The sequence below is a fragment of the Ornithorhynchus anatinus genome, chromosome 11 (assembly GCF_004115215.2).
Source record: "Ornithorhynchus anatinus isolate Pmale09 chromosome 11, mOrnAna1.pri.v4, whole genome shotgun sequence".
Classification (NCBI taxonomy): domain Eukaryota; kingdom Metazoa; phylum Chordata; class Mammalia; order Monotremata; family Ornithorhynchidae; genus Ornithorhynchus; species Ornithorhynchus anatinus.
In genome coordinates this window covers 6,149,974-6,170,089 of record NC_041738.1, presented here as the reverse complement: position 1 = coordinate 6,170,089, position 20,116 = coordinate 6,149,974, and the positions used below count along the sequence as shown (strand labels likewise).

At 43.8% G+C, this 20,116-nt stretch overlaps 1 protein-coding gene across 5 annotated transcripts in view; it reads left to right on the top strand.

Moving 5' to 3' along the window:
• CHD9 (chromodomain helicase DNA binding protein 9) overlaps nucleotides 1-20,116 on the top strand; it is a 208,292-nt gene that overhangs the window by 60,352 nt on the left and 127,824 nt on the right. The window contains exon 1 of one of the 5 annotated variants that reach the window (XM_029075873.2): nucleotides 8,756-8,887. The exons of 3 other annotated variants lie outside the window; for them this stretch is intronic. The gene's annotated coding sequence lies outside the window, so the exon portion shown is untranslated. Of the gene's footprint in view, nucleotides 1-8,755; nucleotides 8,888-10,211; nucleotides 10,236-20,116 lie in introns of those variants that run through there. One more of the 5 variants, XM_039913496.1, reaches the window with a different exon arrangement.

Here is a 20,116-nt window from a genome sequence, read left to right as displayed (position 1 = left end):
CCCCCATTTGACAGATGTGGACACTGAGGCCCAGAGAAGTAAAGTGACTTGCCCAAGGGCGCACAGCAGACGAGTGGCAGAGCTGGGATTATAACCCACGACCTTCTGACTCCCAGGCCTGGGATCTATCCACTAAGCCATGCTGCTCTACCGGTTGCTGACCGAGCTTAATCCACCTAACACTTTACTGGTGACTGAAGTCCGCCTGGGACTTTACTAGCTGTTGATTTTTGTAGAAGGGCAATCATACAACTAGCTAAACTAAGAATAATTCGCTCACTAGAGGAGGAAAAACATGATTTCTGTGATTTCAGCAGCGTGCCGTAGTGAATAGAGCATGGGTTTGGGAGTCGGAGATCATGGGTTCTAATCCCGGCCCTGCCCACTTGTCTGCTGTGTGGTCTTGGGCAAGTCACTTAACTTCTCTGTGCCTCGGTTACCTCAACTGTAAAATGGGGATTAAGACTGTGAGCCCCATGCGGGATAGGGACTGTGTCCCACCTGATTTGCTTGTATCCACCCCTGCGCTTAGTACAGTGGCTGGCACATAGAGAGCACTTAACAAATACCATAATTATTAATTATTACATGCGCTTCGTGGGGTGGATCCGGTTTCCCTTGGCTACTCACCACTTTGAAACAGGGATATACTGCATTTAGTTATTGTCAGTCAATCCGAGGTACCGGCTGCAGAACACTGTACTAAACCCTTGGAAGAATACAATGTAAGAGTCGCTAGACACATTCCTTTGCCCTCGAGGACGTTGCAGTCTATCGTGTTGAGAAACTACTCCTTCGAGGATATATTCATGACCGAGTGGGATCGTTTTTTCTGCTCGGGATGGTTGGTGTTTGAAAGGGAAAAAGCGCATTAGTTAGTTGGTAGAAAACCGTTATTAAAGACAGACAAGAAGTCCTACCCCCCCCTCCCCCCAATTATATGGGTAATGGGGATGGTCTAAGGTAACCTGGAATTGTTTTGGGACCTTGCTGATCAGTAGCTCATTTCATAGGAAAAGGATGTGGAACAAGCACTGGCAGTCCTGAGCTGGCGTAGTGGGCGGTGTTGTTTTTGGCCGTGGCCTGGGTGGCAGAGATTGCTGGATTCCCCCTGGCCTAGGGGTGGCCAAACTGGGTCTTGAGAGCACCAGGTAACTCTTGGTTTGCTGTGTGCCCTGTTGGAAGAGCTGCTCCAGATCTTTTTTTTTTTAATAGTATTTGTTAGGCGCTTGCTATATGCCAGGCACTCCTCTAAGTCCTGGGGGAGATATAAGGTAATCAGGTCAGACACAGTCCCTGTCCCACATGGGGCGCCTGGTCGTAACCCCCGTTTTACAGATGAGGTCACTGAGGCGCAGAGAAGCGCAGGGACTTGCCCCGGGTCGCAGAGCAGACAGGTGGCGGAGCCGGGATTAGAACCCAGGTCCTTCTGACTCCCAAGCCCGTGGTCTGTCCGCCGGTCCACGCTGCTTCTCTTGGCCACGTTTCCCCGGGCCGGAGAGGAACGTGGCACCCACTCGCAGTTCCTCCCTCTTGGCTGTCTCTTGCTTTCTGCCACCCGCCTTAGGAACACCTGCTCTGCTTGATTTTCCCCTCGTCACCCGTTCATTCGGTCATATTTTCTGAGCGCTTCCCAGTGCAGAGAACAGTACTAAGCTCTTAGGAGAGTACAACGTAACAATAAACAGACACATTCCCTGCCCGCAACCAGTGTATAGTCTAGAGACCAGCTTAAAGACTAGAGAAGAGCTTACCCGACACCCACTTACCCTTCCGTTAAAGGAATTTTTATTTCCACCCGTACCTCCCTGCCGTTTACGTCTACGGTGTGCGGCTTTTCGGCTTGGGGCCCCGGTTGGGAGCGGAGGAGTAACTGTCTTTACGAAGCGCTTACTCTGGGCAGAGTTGACAGTGGCATCATCCCCAGACTTTGTAAGAAATGGCAGTAGCCGAATTTATTTTTTTTTAAGCGTTATTTGTTAAGCACTTAATACGCGCCAGACCCTGTACTAAGTGCTGGGAGAGATACAAGCTAATCAGGTTGGACCCAATCCCTGTCCCGCATGGGGGTCTCAGTCTCAGTCCCCATTTTAAAGAGGAGGGAACTGAAGCCTGGAGTGAAATGACTTGCCTAAGGCCACACAGCAGACAAGCCGCGGAGCCGAGATGAGAAGTCAGCTCCTTCTGAACCCCAGGCGTGTGGCCTGTCCACACCGCCACACTGCTTTGGAGGCAGCCTGTATCCTCCAGTCAGTCCAGATATTTATTGAGCACTTACTGTGTGCAGAGCACTGTACTGAGCGTTTGGGCGGGTACACTTTATCAATATAACAGACGCTGTTCTTGCCCACGGTGAGCTTAGACTCCATTGCGACCTCCTGGGAATGGAGCAGCGCAAGAGAAACCTTGCCCTATAGGGATGGAGACCAAAAAATAGAGGTGTTTTAAATTCAAAATGCTCTCCTCTAGGAATACTCAGTGTCATGTAAATCCTACATTTAAGTCATTTTAGTTTCAGATGATTCTCTTTCCTTAGGTCCTCGACATGTGAGAACACTCCTCTGTGAACGATGCAGACTTTTCAGGTAGAATAGAGTGGAATCAAACTAGCCATAGCGAATGTATCTTGGGGCACAGATTTCACTGGCTTGTGATTTCTCCAGGTGGGATGCAACTGAATTCTTGAGAGAATTGCAAAATATGGAAAACCAGGAGGGCAATAAGAAATGCTTATTCTAATGTGGTGTTTTGGCTAGTGTCTTCAATGTTGGCTGTTTTCCATTATGCATTTAAAGAACATTTGATGCTCATTGGAAAATTATGTCAATGCACAGATATTTCCCACTGCAGTACTTTTCGTTTGTTTCTTCTAAAAAAAATGCTCCTACGAGACCGGGCATTCGTATTTTGGCACAATCTACCAAATGTTGAAGGAAAGATTGGTGTCTTTGGCTGCATGTGGTATAAGAGGTTCTTGAGCCTCATGGTCTTTTACTTTGTGGAGAAATAGTTTATTCACTGTGTTGTCAAATCATTTGTTTCCCAGAGTTTAGTTCTGAAGGACAATTTTAATTTGAGCATAAAACTAGTTTTGTGGTTTTTGTTAAAGCCCTTGTTCTCAAGCATTGTGGTTTAGTGGATAGAGCATGGGCCTGGTAGTCAGATAGCCCTGGGTCCTAATCCTGATTCTGCCACTTGTCTGCTGTGTGACCTAGGGCAAGTCACTTCACTTCTCTGTGCCTCAGCTACCTCTAATGTAAAATGGGGTTTAAGACTGTGAGCCCCATGTGGGACATGGACTGTGTCCATCCTGATTACTCTGTATCTACCCTAGCTCTTAGAACAGTACCTGGAACGTAGTAGACACTTAACAAATACCATTAAAAAAAAATAATTCAGTTTTGGGTCCCCCTCGCCCCCCCAAAACATCTTTTCCTAGTTTTCCAAAACAAGATGGCTTCTAGGTCTAGGAACCTTTATAAGGAGTAGGAGGAAAGGAGGGCGGTTGTAGAAAAGAACCATCCTATGATTCTACAGCTTACTGCAATTTCTAGTACTGTGAAGCTAGTATGGTTCCCAAGGAGTTAGAATCTCCTTTCTTAGGTAGCAAATGCAACAGTCACGCGTATTTTAATCATTGCCGTGTTCCGCATCCAAATTCTTGGACTCCTCTTTAAGTATGCCAGAAAAGAAACACACTTCTTCTTCCTGGCCCTGGGTTTGAAGTGTAGAAAATCGGGGATTAAGTCGCTTCACGTGGGGGGCCGACTTTTTGCCTTGGGTAGTTAATAGCAGCGTGGCCTAACGGAAAGAGTGTGGGCCTGGGGATTGAGGCCCCGGCTTCTAATCCCGTCTCCGCCACTTACCTGCTGGGTGATCTCGGGCAAGGCATTTAATTTCTCTGTGCCTCTCTTCCTTCATCAGCAGCATGGGGATTCAGAACATGTTCTCCCTTATATCTACTCTGTGAGCCCAGTGTGGGACTGATTATCTGTCATCTACCCCAGCGCTTAGTACAGTGCTTACCATGTGGTATTTGTTAAGCACTTACTATGATTACTATTGTTACTATTATTATTCATAGTAGCATAGTTTTGGACCTACCATCCTTCCAAACTACCTTTTCAGCAGCTCTTACGCTAATCTGATTTTTCCTTTTTCTTTTCACTCTTTTTTGTCGGGATTTGTTTTAACCCATATTTCTGAATGTCGTGTTTGGATGGGATTTTCCCGTTTTGGAATCATACCGTGCTGAGGTTCTCTTCTGTTAGAGAATAATAGCGGGCAGAGGGGTCCCAAACAGATGAATGCACAGTTACACCGTATTTGGTCCACGCGATGAACCCAGATACAAATCCCCTTTACAGCATTGGAGAATCAGTTTCATCGTTTGTAAATAATTTAATCCCTCAGTCAGCGGTATTTATTGAGTGCACATTTTGTGCGGGACACTCTAGTAAGCACTTGGGAAAGTACAATACAATAGAGTTGGTAGATGGGATCCTTGACCACAAAGGCATTTACAGACTAGAGGAAACTCTGCAAGTCAAGCAGTTGAAAAACTCTATAAAATAACTGAGTAGGAGTAATAAATACACAAAATCAGGGCCTGGAATATTAGAAGAATGTTGGTTGAAGCATAGAAGAGGATAATCATCAAATAACCAAGTCTGTCATCCTAAACAGTCTCCTGCTTTTATGTGCTTTTGCTCTGATAAATCTTTTTAAAATTCGAGTAAGAGTATTCTAAAGCTCAGGGTATTTTTTCACTAAGAAGATAACTACCTTCATGCTCGAAATGATCTTCTAAGTCGAAGTAAAATGAATTGGACAATCTAGAATTTCATGTCTGTACTTTTGCCGTGAAGGGCTCATTTTTTCAGTGTCATCGTGTGACATGCATTTGTAGAAATAATTTCGACTGCCGACTGTGACTGTTTTCTGGGCAGGAATGTCCGTTATAGTGTACTCTCCCAAGCGCTTAGTACAATGCTTTGCACACAGTAGGCACTCAATAAATCCAATCGAATGAATGAATCGAAATGGTCTAGCTTTCCATATGGCCCTACATGGGTGGGGAACTGGGAAGCAAGGGGAGGCAGAGCTGGGCGGCAGGTGGAAATGGATTTGGGCATCAGGGGGAGACCAACTGAGAGAGACCCCCCAAAAGGGCTGAGTTGATCTCATGGAGGGTGCCGATATGAATTTAAAGGCTTAACGGGCAAACGGACCAAATTCATGCAGACTGTGATTATTGGGACGGATTGTGCCATAGTCTTATAACGGGGATCCACCATTTTGAAAAAGTCAGGGGTCTGAAGAGGTCAGTAAGATGGACGCGAGTGAGAAGCAGCATAGCCTACCGACCAGAGCCAGGGTCTGGGAGTCAGTGGACCTGGATCCTAGCCCCGGCCCTGCCACTAGCCGGCTGTGTCATCTTAGACACGTCACTTCACGTCTCTGTGCATCAGTTTCCTCTCCTGTCAGATGGGGATTAATACCTGTCCTTTTTTATGTATTTATTTATCCTACTATCTCCCACTCTAGTCTGTAAGCTCACTGTGGTCAGGGAACACATCTACCAACTCGGTTATATTGTACTCTCCCGAGCAGTTAGTACAGTGCTCTGCAACACAGTAAGTGCTCGATAAATATCGTTGATTGTTCTCCCTCCTACTTAGACTGTGAGCCCCTTGTGGGAGAGGGACTATAATGACGTGATTATAAATCGGTAGTATTTACTGAGTGCTTACTATGTGCAGGGTTCTATATAATGCTGCAGAGATGGCAGACAAGTTCCCAGCCCGCAATGAGCTAAGAGTCTTTCACCTACCCCAGTGCTTGGCACATTGTAAGTGCTGCTGTGTGTTAAGCACTGTTCTCTACGCTGGGGTAGATACAGGTTTTATCAGGTTGGATAGAGTCTCTGACCTACGTGGGGCTCACAGTCTAAGTAGGAGGGAGTAGGATTTAATCCCCATTTTACAGTTGAGGAAACTGAAGCCCAGAAAAGTTAAGTGATATGTCCAAGATCATACAGCAAGCAATTGGCAGAGTCAGGATTAGAACCCAGGTCCTCTGACTTGCAGGTCTGTGCTTCTTCCATTAGGCCACATGGCTCTATTTATTATTATTATCAATGATCATTATTAATAATTACTACCAAAAATTAAATAATAATACTTTGCTTTCGTTCGACAATACCCCGGGATGAAGCAGAATCCTATAGGACATAATAGCTGCTCATCAGTCATGGAAATTTATAAGAGAAAAACAGTTTGTCAATCTCTCACCTTTCTGGTGCTTTTCATGACCAGCATGTTTTGGGGAATAAATAAATAAATAAATAAAAGACTGAATTGTAGAGCTGCCTTGACATCATTAATGATCTTGTGAATGAACAAGATAATCAACCCCAAAAATGTTAATTTCATGCTTCAATAGAAATGTAAGAGAAAAGGGAGAAAACAGTGCTACCCAGGTCAAAATCATTATTAGAATGCATCTTCTTTTTAGGCTACTTAGAGAATCTTACAAATCATGAAGGCTTGAAGAAATAGTCAAATAAACCGAATTCGTATTTTTCACGCGCGCGTTTGTGTGTGTGTGTGCCATGCTTTAGCCGGGGTCTTGCCTGTTGCTTGTGTTCTTGCAGTTTTCACTGTATAGAATGGCCCCACATTCGCTTGCCTTATTGGAATGAGAGAAAAGATCGGTGGTATTTGAGTGCTTACAGTGTGCGGAGCACTGTATTAAGCGTTTGGGAGAGTACAGTATAACAGAGTTGGTAGGTTCTCTGCGCACCCATTCCCTGCCCATTAGGAGGTTACAATTTAGTTAGAGACCAAAGACCCAGGTCGAAGAGGCAGTAGTAATAACATCAAGTAGCAAAGACATGGGTGGGAAAGAGATTGTTTCCTCATTTCAGTACCTAAAACAAAGGCAAAGACAGTTTGGGCAGACAGAGGCAATTGAGGAGCGGTGTTTCTGTTGGTGAAATCAAGCAGTATTTGTTGAATCCTGCCTTTGGGGACTCCACACAAAGACTGTACTAAGTGCTTGGGAGTGTACAATACAACAATACTGTGTGTGGAGCGCTGTACTAAGCTCTTGGGAGAACACAACGTAACAGAGTTGGTATAACACACAAGCGAGAAGCAGTGCGGTCTAGTGGAGAGAGCACGGGCCTGGGAGTCGGGAGGATCCGAGTTCTAATTCTGGCTCCGCCGCGTGTCTGCTGTCTGACCTCGGACAAGTCACGTAAGTCCTCCGTGCCTCAGATACCTCGTCTGTAAAATGGGGGTTAAGACTGTGAGCCCCACGTGCTTCTAGACTGCGAGCCCGTTGTTGGGTAGGGATCGTCTCTATCTGTTGCCGAATCGGACTTTCCAAGGGCTTAGTACAGTGCTCTGCACACGGCAAGCGCTCAGTAAATACGATTGAATGAATGAATGTGATACTGTGATACCGTTGGACTGTCTCCAACCCGATTACTTCGTATCCACCCCAGCTCTTACAACAGTGCCTGACACATAGTGAGCGCTTAACAGACACCATAAAACAAAAACGAATCCCCCCAAAACACTTTCCCTGCCCGCGAAGAGGTCCAAGTAACTTACACAGCTTAGACCTACGCTATGATGGAAAGAAAAAAGAAGAATCTTGATTACAGTGGTGACTGGTTGAACTGCTAAATTTCATTTTTAACTAAATTAGATTGATAATTGCCAGTTTGGTAGTACTTAAAATTTGGTGGACCAAATCTCAGCTTTGACCTTTATAGTATACCCAGTTGAAAACGCTTCTTGCGCTTGATATAGGAATGAGAGTGTTAAATGAATTGTAATGATCTTGTAATTCAGTGAAAATCGCTATTGGTGTTGATTTTTAATCTTTCTAGTTAAAGCAGGAAAACCAGGACGTTTGAAATGAATTCCTTTCCCACTTGTGCAAAATATGATTCCGGAAGTGATGCACTAAGCACCAAAATATCTTGGGAGTTTTTCAGCTCAGTTTTGGGTCTGTCGGTTCCTAAAATATGTCTGTGCAGTACTCCATCTCCCATCCCTAGTCCCTTAAACAAGGTTATGTGATAAAGATGACTGTCAGCCCCAGCAAGCTAATTGCAGCTTCTACGATTCCGGCGGAATAAAGAAGGGGGGTTGGAATTCAGAAAATAAGTCATTTTGATTTTAGTGGGCAAAAGACTGAGGATGAAAGCTAGTTCAGAAAATGGATAACAAGTTTAGAAAACTCAGCATAAATGGGTTTGGCTATCTGAAATTTTTCCTCTCTTAATCATCCAGTTAGCCTCAGAAAGAAACCAAGGTTTGGAAAATCCACCCTTTGTAGTCATTTCAACCTCTGTTCCTTGCAATGGGAAGAAGAGCGGTTATGAATTATCACGCGTTGTTGCTACAAAGGTTTATCACTACCCTGTAGGCTACGAAACGGAGGTTTGGCAGAATGTATTTTCGTTTCAACAACGTAAAGGCCTCGGGGTCCCTACTGAACAAACGACATGGCAGTTTTTAATTCTGTCACTTCCGGCCGCTCTCTTTTTTTTTTTTTAGCAGAATGCCCGCCTAATCTGGAGGTTCATGGAATGGCAGCTAGTGGTGAAACCTGATCCTGGTTTTTCCACTGTGTACTGTACGGCAGAGGGGTTGAGTTCCAAGCTTCCTGCCAGTAAACCGAATAACAGAAACCAGAGTTGTTAACAGTAGCTCTTGGGCTATTGGCCTCTCGCGTGCGTACTGAAGGGTCAAGGGTGAACAGGAAGTGGATTCCAGGAAAAGGGACAGCGGGGTGGGGTGAAGTTGTGGCAAGAAATTCATGGATTAATGCTGTTTGTGAAGAGCATGTGTGATCCAAGCCGGGCTGCACAGTAAGTCCTTAACACAGTTCTTTCATGAACTTGAAATTTTTGCTTCAAAGTTGCAGATGACATAAGAAATGTAAGACAGCTGCGGAAATGGTCTCGGAACTGAAGCGATTCTAGTGAACCTTCTGAGGCCTAGGGTGGGTTTAGGTTTTGATTTTTTTTTTTCGGTATCACATAAGAACAAAGCAATTTTAAAGCACCCTACCTCGGTCAACTGGGCATACTTGCCTGGATCACTACGCCGTAGTCAACGTAAACGGTAAAATAATTTTCGAGTGCATGACACTGTTAACCATTAAGGCATGGTGTTGAGATGCAAAATAAGGATTATGGTTTCACTTCAACTGCGATTTTTCGGTCCCGAAATCTGATCATTCCTGGGCTCTGCAATAGAAATTTCACATTGATTTCGTATTAAGAAAGGGATAAACAGTTTTAGAAAGGCTTGCGGGATAAGTATTACATCTGGATGTTGTAAACAAAATTATTTTCATTGAATATACGGTCGAACTTTGAAGGATTAGTCTGTTTTATGTATAAATAATCGGTTCCTTTTCTGATAGTATTAAGGGACTCTTGCAGAAAACCATTTCAAAGAAAGTTTAAGTTCAAGAGAAGTTTATTGGAAAGTTAAATTCTGTGATCGATTGGAGATTCACTCTAATCGCTATGTTAAGATGACTGATTTCCTGTTCTGGATGAAAGTTTACATTGGGATTTCAAATTTTCCTTCCTGGTTAAGAATCCTGTTTTCAGGAAATATTTGCAGGACACCTATTTTTAGCCATTTTAACTCTGAATCTGTGGAGGTGCAAAAACCAAAGTTATCGTCTAATGTACCGCCATAAATGATTTCCTGTTTCTGGGTTTAAATTACGAGTATGCAAATCTAGACGAAATCAATTTATTTCTTCCAAGCAATAGCATTTTTCTCTCATGTAAAAATTCTTCTGGTCACTAAATTTCTAATTTGAAATTTAGCACTCATCCGGAAAGTTCTGTATTATGCAAAAGGATCCAAGGCATTTGATTTTTCCGGAGAAACCCTTCTCCAGAAATGGCCTTTCTTCTGAAAGTAATCCCCAAAGTTGCTCCCGTGTGTTTTCCCTTTTCCCTCCGTCAGTAGTGACATCATCGGCCCTGCCCACGCAACAGAAGCCTCACATGGAAGCTTTAGAAAGAATCACGGGGCACACTGCTTCTTCTGCTTAGATAAGGGTAGCCCTAGAAGTGAGTTGAGATGTCGTTCCCTTTCTCCAGAAAATGTATTCACCCAGAAGGGGTTTGGTAGCATTAGAACGAGAATTACCCGTCTAACCAGGCTGGGTTGTCGAAAAGTAAAGAGCAACTGGTGAGTTACAGCCCTGTGGTTCAAATCTAGGCATCCCCTGTGTGAAGATCTCCCTCACTCCTCCCCTCCTCCTTGCCCTATACATGCACCCCAAGGATACATCCTGCAGTATTTGTTGGATCTACCCCAGCACATGTCCCTACTCACCTGATATTCCGTCCAGGTAAGGTCGTTTCCTCCACTTCCTCTGACCTCGTCAGCTCTTCCAATCATCTCGTATCTACCCCAGCGTTTAGAACGGTGCCTGGCACATAGTAAATGCTTCACAAACACCATAATTATTAATATTTCTGAGGAGCTTGCCTGCCCTATTACTGGGCACCCTGAAATCAGCCAACACCTCCAGGCTCTTCCCTCTGCTCCCCAGTGTGATTTTTTTTTCCCTCTCTGAACTTCAGTCGTGACCACCTTCCCTCCCCCCACAGCTTGTAGCTTTGCTATCGATCCGTGTCTTCCCCTTGGCCCAAGCCAAGGAGGTGGAGTGGGCCCCAATCCATTGATCAGTTGTATTTATTGAGCGCTTACCGTGTGCAGAGCACCATACTAAACGCTTGGGAGAGTACAGTAGAACAGAGTCGATAGACACGTTCCCGGCCCACGAGGAGCTTACGCTGTAGAGGGGGAGAGAGACATTGATATAAATAAATATCTTATGGATATGGACATAAGTGTTCTGGGGCTGAGGGAAGCTCTGAGTAAAGGGAACTTATCCAAGTGCAAGGGTGACACAGAAAGGAGTGGGAAAAGAGGAAATGAGGGTGTGTATATATGTACATATCTGTAATTCTGTTTATTTACATTGATGCCTATTGAATTGTTTTGATGTCTGTCTCCCCCCTCTAGACTGTAAGGCCGGTGTGGGCAGGGATTGTCTCTCTTTACTGCTGAATTGTACTTTCCAAGCGCTTAGTACAGTGCTCTGCATACAGTAAGTGCTCAGTAAATACGATTGAATGAACGAATGAAGGGCAAGTCCCCTTGGAGAAGATGTACCTTCAATAAGGCTTTGAAAGTGGGGAGAATGATCATCTGTCGGGTATGGAGAGGGAGGGTGCTCCAGGCCAGAGGCAGGACATGGGCGAGAGATCTCAAACCACCCCTCTCCTCTGCATCGCACCTGCTCCGTCCCTGTCCTCAGGCGGAGCTACAAACCGGGAAGGCGCTGGGAGGGCAGTGGTGGTCGTGCCCTCAGAAAGAGTGGTGATTCTGATTAAAAGTGAAACAGGAAAAGAAACATGACGGGAGTGTGGTGGCGGACCGGGGAGGCAGGGCAGTCGGGGCAGGAGAGCCATTGGGAGTCGCAGAAAGTTGAAAGAGGGTCAGAAGGGAGTGGGGAGAATGGCCTCGGTGGGCACTGAAGGCCTCACGATGTCACTCTTGTAGGGCTCGGCCTTCCTATCGGGGTCCGGAATGGATCCTAACTCATTGCTTTTAGGTTTATGGGCAAAAAAAAAATCCCTATGTAGTGACACTCTTGAAGAACGTTGCCTGGCTGTGTAATGGGGTTCACCTGCAGAATAAAATTTCGATAACCAAAATCCTGTACCCCAAATATGGTAACGCCTACCTGAGCTCTGGAGTGGGCAACGGCAGACATTCCGTCGCGGGGTGGGAGGGACGGAGGAGTGGTAAAGTATTTCATCCCGTGGGGGGAAGGAAAGATGCATTATATTGCATCTTTAAGATGGTGGAGTCCTTCGGGAGACCCGCTCCGACTGGGCCTTCACTCTCGAATTGCGGGAGCCTCAGGGACCTCTTGACCGAGACCCCTGAGACCTCAGAACAGAAGGCTGCAGTTGAATTGGGATGGGAGATGGGGTGAGGATGGTGAACCACTCCAGGGCTTTAGGAGGCTGGAGACAAAAAGCAGGACTCGGGGAAAACTTGTTCCTGGGCAGCAGGAAGTTAGCAGAGCCTCCATTGGCCGAGCTGGGGAAGAGCTGACTTCCAGGGCCACCGAATTTAGAGCAGAAGTTCCAGCCTCCTCTGGACTACGAGGATGTTGCGCACGGGGCTTGCACGTGGGCCGAGTACCAACAGACTGCTGTGTCAGGCAGCAAGGAACCGGAAGGGGAGTTATATAAAATAGTCAAAAATACACCATATGTGTATGGTTCACATAGTTCATTCCTCTACTCATAAGCAGCATGGCCTAGCGGATAAAACCCGGGCCTGGGAGTCAGAAGGTCTTTGGTTCTAATCCTAGCTCTGCCACTTGTCTGCTGTGTGACCTTGGGTAAGTCACTTTACTTCACTGGGCCTCAGTTCCCTCATCTGTAAAATGAGGATTAAGACTGTGAGCCCCAAGTGGTACAGGGACTGTGTCCAACCCGATTATCGTGTATCTACCCCAGTGCTTAGAACAATACCATTATTATTATTATTATTATTATTAAAAGGCCTAAGGTGCTGGATAGACAATCTTCCTAGAAACTGGTAAAGATGGCACCAGCCGGCAGAAAGAAGACATAAAACAAATCGATTACCTCATCCTTCTCTTCTTTCTCATCCTCCATCCCATCCCCCGCAAGTCACGGGTGAACCAGAGGTAAAGTTCCTATCATGAATGTTAACTCTGCTTGACTACTGAACTTAATTTACATTCATTGAGCCCTGTGTGGAATACCCAAGGAGTGAATGTTGAATTTGTAGTTAATATTATCCGTGGTGCAACACTGTCCTAAGAATCCAGTTTATTTACAGGGAATTTAAAACTTGTGTGGCTAGGATTTTGTTTAAAATGTTGGCACATGAGATTCTCATTCTATGTTTTTTTTAGGGTGACTTTGTTAAGGTGTGGGAGGGGCAGGCTAAATAATTAATTAATTTGAAAGTTTTCTCCTGAACACTCCCAGTGTAAGTGAAGCTTAAAGAAAAGGATTCATTTTACACTTGTAATTTGTGGAATTATAAAGGCAAAAGTAAAGTAAAATTCTTAGGCTCTGAACTCCATGTCGTACAGAGGCCATGTTCCACCCCAGTGCTTAGAACACTGCTCATCACATAGTAAGGACTTGTAATAATAATAATAATATGAACCTCCAATTTTTACAGAATGAATCAAATGATCCCAAGACAACTTAAGCTTGAGGCCTCAATATTGTCCAGGTTTAGTTCTTTATTGCACCTGTTATTTTTATTGCTCCCATTTATTAGTAATAACACCTGGCATATTAGCTAGTCATCCACCTAGTCCAGTGACTAAGGTGGTTAATGGGTGAAATGTCAACATTTAGTTTTAAGGTGCCTGGTTTTAGGTAATATGTGTTTCACTTGTATGTAAGACTATTCAAGGTTTTTTTTCCTTTTCAGTAATGTATTTCTTAGGCACAGAGCCTAATAAGCATTATATTTGCATTACATTTTAAAATGCCAAGGACTTTTCATCCAGTTTTATCAGTTATTCCTCGAAACATTCAAATAGGTTAGAGCACTGGGCTTGCAACTCCAAGAGTCCTGAGTATCTTTCTCTCTCTTCTTGTTTTTTTAAATGGTATTTAAGTGCTTACTATGTACCAAGCACTGTATTAAGTGCTGGGGTAGGTGTAAGCTCTTGAGATTGGACAGAGTCCATCTCCCACATTAAAAAAAATAAAAATGATATTTGTTAAGCGCTTTCTATGTGCCAACCACTGTTCTAAGTGCTGGGGTAAATGCACAACTATCGTATTGTCCTATGTGGGGCTCACAGTCTTAATCCCCATTTTACTGTTGAGGCAACTAGGCACAGAGAACTTAAGTGACTTAACCAAGGTCACATAGCAGACAAGTGGCGGAGCCGGGATTAGAACCCAGGTCCTTCTGACTCCCAGGCCCTTGCTCCTTCCGCGAGGCCACCCAAGTCTCTTAGCCCACTGTCTTGCTGCTTCTATAAAGTTATGCTGAAGGCTTAGTATCAAGTCGCGTCAAGTAGTCACTGAGCTTTCAAGTGATCCAAAATGAATTTGGGGAAATGACCTTTCCCTGAGATTTACCGACGTGTAATGGGATTACGAAAAGCAGACGGCGGCCTTAGATTCCATGTTGACTTTGCAGTGATGTGCGATCCTTTAAGGAGAGCATTTTGTGAATAGGTTACCTACGTGTTGGGGATCTGGTGGATGACTACAATTTTCAAACTGCTTTAGAAGCTAAAACTGCCACAGTGCGTATGATTGCAAGCCCTAAATTGTACTTTCTCTCTTGTTTCTAAGCAACAAATGACACTGCATTTGCAGAATGAATTCACTTGGCGTGCCCTTCCTGGTGAAAACTAATGAATGAAAGTGGAATATGGCCTGGTTTATCTCTCTCTCTCTCTCTTTCTCTCCCTCTCTCTCACACGCACACTCAGGATCCATACATTCACTTCTACATAAGAATGAAGTTATGTGTTAAAATCAGATTGCCAGCATTACTACCGATAAAATGTCTCCTAGAAAGGAAGGTTGATCTAAACAAGGGGCAGACCATCCGAGAGTTGCAGGTTCTGGGCAAAAAACCCTGAACTCCCCCGTGTCCGTAGCCACACCTTCAAAATGGGAAAGGCCATCCTCTCATCTGGCTCAGGAGGACGATGTGAGAATTGAAACAATTCCATTGGTAAAGATCTTTGGCTAGTAAGTGCTTAATACAGTGCTCCGCGTACACTGAGCGCTCAATAAATACTATTGATTGGTGGGGGGAAACGATCCCCGGAGACGTAAAACCTGCCCTTTGCCGCTGGGCCCAGTTTTCAACAATCCGCAGAGGGCATCTGCATCCAACCCTCGAAATCTGCATAGCGGGGAAAGCGGCCTCCCCTTTGTTTCTTCCCTGATCCTGTTCGGAAGCCTGAAGGACCAAAGCACAAACTTCATCAACCTACGGCAGCTTGCTCTCTCCCTCTGCTGGGGATAGTCAGCTTCATCATTTTCATGGTCATTTTGTATTTTTTTTTGGTGCTCAGGGAAGGACTCTGGGACTTTATTCTGATGATGTCATTTAATTTTATAAGCCATGCGTGGGAGTGTGTGTGTGTGTCTGAGAGAGCGAGTGCTTAAAAGTAAATACTTTCGTTTACCAGTAGTTTATTTGGAGAGTAGGGGCTCCTTACTGGCAACTGGTTGCCATCTTAATTATTTTGTAGTGAATCTGTTGTCTTTCTTCTTTACAAAGGTACCTTTCAAATCCATCCTAAGAATGGGTGGTCAGATGCCAGCGGGCATAATGTGAGGAGGTCAACTTCTTCAGAGACAGATAAAGGATTGTTTGCCAGTTGGCTTTTAGAAGCCTTTTTTGGTCCCATGACGGAGGAGAAAGTGAGAAAGGGGGTGTAAGCTTGGTGAGGGCAGGGAACGGATCTCCCAACTCTGTTGTATTGTACCGTCCCAAGTGCTTAGTACAGTACTCTGCACCGCAGTAAGTACTCATTAAATCCCACTGATTGATTGACGGGAGAGTGGCGGATGCCTAAGCACTTGATTTGGGATGATGGAAGGCAGGCTGCATTGCTGTCACCATTTAGAAGAGAGTGAAACCAGATAAGCGAGTGGAAATGTTTTGACACCGAAAGTATTTCATGGGATAAGAAATACATTTTAATTTTTCAGAATATGTTGACTTGAAGAAGCCTCCCAGCAGCCACTGAGCAAAGACTACATTTTGATATAAATGATTGGTGCGAAGTCGTAATAGTTTCACTTCTCACTCTGCTTTTCCTCTTTCTCTTTAAGAGGGTAGAAAATACAATGTAGAGGAAAATTTATTGTTGTATTGTACTCTCCCAAGCTCTTAGTTCAGTGTCTTGCATATAGTAAGTGCTCATTAAATACGATTATTCACTATTGAGGAAATTAGCAAGTGAATAAAAACTATTGAAATAGATAGGAAATGGGCTTCTTTTGTGGCTTGTAATGTATGTTTACCTACTTTGAGCTAGGGTGTTTTTTTTTTTAAAAAATTTAGCGCATATGTATGATTTTTTAAAAAATTGGTCTCAGCCCAGTCTGTTTCCCACGAGTCGAGTATTGGGTACGTTTATTAGTTGAGTGAGATGATCATCACATAGGGCTCAATAATCAATCAATACAACAGGAGGAGGGAGAGATAGCACGGGAGAGCACAAACTTGGCTGGGCAAAGATAGTAGAGGGAAGATGTTTTTAATCCCGGCTCTGCCACTTGCCTGCTGTGTAATAGTAATAATAATGATTGTGGTATTTGTTCAGTGCTTGCCATGTGCCACGCACTGTACTAAGCGCTGGGGTGGATACAAGCAAATCGAGTTAGATGCAGTCCCTGTCTCGCCTGGGGCCCGCAGTCTTAATCCCCATTTTACGGTTGAGGTAACTGAGGCCCGGAGAAGTGAAGTGACTTGCCCAAGGTCACACAGCAGACAAGTGGCAGAGCCGGGATTAGAACCCACAACCTTCAGACTCCCAAGCCTGTGCTCTATCCACTATGCCCTGCTGCTGACCTTGGGCAAGCCACTTAAATTCTCTGTACCTCAGTTTCCTCATCTGCAAATGGGGATTCAAAACCTGTACTTAACCTGTGAGCTCCATGTGGGACTGAAACTGTGTCCAACCTGATTAACTTGTGTATAGTATCTATTTTCTGGCTCAGTACAGTGCTTGGTATACAACATTTAAAAAGAATTGATATTATCATCAATAAAGAGCAACCTTCTTTCTAATAGTCCTAATGGTATTTATTGAGAATTCCATGGTTGTGATGTATTGTGCTTGGGAAGGTGTAATAGACACAAAGGACACACCGCCTGACCAAAAGCACTTTGCGATAACCCCTCTGTAGGCATCACTATTCAAGAAGATCATCCCATTTTCCATCTTCTGGTTCTCCTTTACTCCCTACTCGTGCCATTTTTTGCTCCTAAAAGATCCTGATGTCCATGTCCACGGGAATGCGCCTTCAACTAGGATCTGCTTTTGTTTTCTCAAACTAATTGAAAACTGAGACAGTAATGCAGTGTCTTCAGCACCGTTGAGGAAGAAATGGAAGTGGCTAAAAAACCTGTTAAATCTTCATCCCGGAGGAGATCCCCAAGCTCTAAATAAAACAAGAACTTGCCGGTTAGTTAGATTGCTTTCCTTTTCTCTTCACCTTTTTGGTGGTTAGTGAATTTGATCGTCGGTTGTCGATACAGCTTCTAAACCATATTTCAATGTAAAGCCGTGAATGCCAAAATCAGACTTGGTCAATTTCTATCTCTGTGTTTAAATCAACACATGTAAAATCTCTTAGAGTATTAGCTATACAGAGTTTCAACCTGGGAAATTCTGTGGTTTAATAGAGCTGTCTGTTGACATTACAGGAGGAGGGATTCTTCCTCCACCTCCCCCCGCCCCAAATAGTTTAGGAATCCCACTTTAACCCATCGACATATGAAAACATCCCAGTAGTCAAATACATTGTGCTCCGTGGTCATTTTCATAAGACACTTCTGTAAAATTTGAGGTAATTGTCAGAGCCTTAGGAAACTGAACTTCAGAGATGAACTCAGTGACATCATCACAAGAACCAGAAATGATTTTCAGTTTAAAGCACATTTTTTGAAGCACCAGTGGGACCTAGCATTTGTAGCACTGGGCTCGGATTCGTGTATATTTTGATTTCTAATCCATATGGGTCTTGGGACCCCCAACGGACCTCTTTTTTCTTTATTTTCTTATCTGTCAAAACAGATTCAGACTCACGGGGATGCTGTGGAAATTAACTTCTAAAGCCTGGAATTTTTAAGTTCTTTATAGTACTAACTCGCTCCCTAGAGAGATGTAAAATATGTTCAAGTATTTACTCTAGGTGGGAAAGACAGCAGAGAAAATACACCACTGGTCGAATATCACTGGTTATGTTTTAGAATTGAAAAAGCAAGCATTCAGATGAAAGGCCTCGTAGTCAGTGAATACCACAATTAATGGTTAGTTGGTTAACTTTTTTTCGAAACTTTAAAAAGCAACTCCTTTAGGGGAGATATTTTATCATAAATCATCAAATCCTCGGGAGATTGCTCTTTATCTAAATGGATTATTATTGTGCTTTGATTTGGAGAGGGAGAAAAGGGATTTTCAGTGCCTGAAGATCAGGAGCTTATTCTGATATCATATTTTAAAAGCTCCTGATATATAATTTAAAGCAGATATCACATGTACATTTTCTTTCTTAATCAATCATGGAAATAAAAAAATGTCACGCTTATGCCAAGATTTCCCTAATCCATTCACATTAGGGCATCCTAATCTATTACGATACCCACAGAACACATTCATTCTTGTTTCTCCCAAAGGTTTTTCTTTTCTCATCACTCTTCATCTTTGGGACTCATGATGGAGGAAAGTAATCTGTCCTAATTAAACGGAAAGGAATGCTTTATTTCCATAATTAGTTTGAGTGAAATTTCCTATGTGTGTCAGTAAATGTACCTTTAGTTTCAATTGTGAAAGAAGTTATAATCTTTTGATATCTCATTTAAAAATTAGGAATTTGAGTTTTGAGTGGAACAAAGCATTTTAAATAAGATGACTAACAAATAGGATGTAAAAATATACAAAACTCTTCTTTTGGGGCAAGAGAAAATTAGGCATCTTGATTAGTCTGTGGTCCTTAAATTTGGGTGGGCAGTTTGATATGACCCGGGGGTGCCCGCCCAGGTTTCTGAAGTCCCGCAAGCTGTTCACAAACTCTCACTTTTAGGAAAACCTACTGACTCAAATCGAGTTATGTTGCAGTACAGGGACAGCTGGCAACTAGAACTGCTGCAAATGTCCCCACCAGATGATCCCGATATAACTCCGGGCTCATAGTCATCTCAACCTGCCTCCCGTCAAGTCCATCCAGGGGTCTGCTTGGAATTCTGCAACTGGCTCTCTAACTCCGCCTCCAGGAGCAGCCAGATCAATTTGCCGTAGTCCTCAACCAGTTCTCTCAGGTGCCTTTCGATCAGGGGAAGTGGAGCGTCCTCGTTTAGTCACAAAGAAAAGGGATCATCTTAGTGTGGAGCGTCATTGAACGCCAAACTTCTTTTTCTAAATCGCGGTGTCTCCTCACCTTCTATCGGTCACATATTGAACACCCGCTATTTGTAGCTCACCAGACTGAAGCCCCATACCCGGTGCTGATATCAACTCCTACAGCGTAGGGGCTGAGCGGGAATAGGCGTAGTATTTTTTATGTGATTATTATGTGCCGAACTCTATACTAAGCACTGAGTGGATTCGAGAGAGCAGATCTTAGTCCGTGACCCACGTGGGGTTCCCAATGTAAGAGGTAGGGAGAATAGCTTTCTTCTCCCCATTTTACAGTCGAGAAAACTGAGACACACAGCAGTTAAGTGACTTGCTCAAGGTCACAGAGCATGCCATTGGTAAAGCTGGGATTGAGTATGCACCGAGCACTTGGGATAATTCATCATGGGCAAGAGACACTTTTCCTGCCCAGAAGAAGCTTACACTCTTAGAGAGGGGACAAACATAGAAATATTTGCAAGTAAAGAACTCAGAGTAAATAATTGAATGTAGTGTTGAATACTGATGTGTGTCTATAAATCTATGTGTGTGTGTATATATGTATACACATATGTATTCACATGTATATACATACATTCTGCAGCTGGGTATAAATAGATAGATTAGAACTCATGTCTCCTAACTCCCAGTCCCATGCTCTTTCCGGTAGGCAACGCTACTTCCCTCAAGAACTGGAAGAGTTTAGGGAAGCAGGTCGTCCATGCTGTTCCGTAGCACCATAGGTCTCCTTGGTTCTTATTATATAGTAATAATAACGTTAAAAATCATTCGTAAATGGCTATAAAAGGCATTGGGTAGTTCTTAGAGAAGCGCTGAAGCTAGCTTGCATATTTTAATGAAATATCACTACCTAATCTGGGTAAGAGATGAGGGCAAC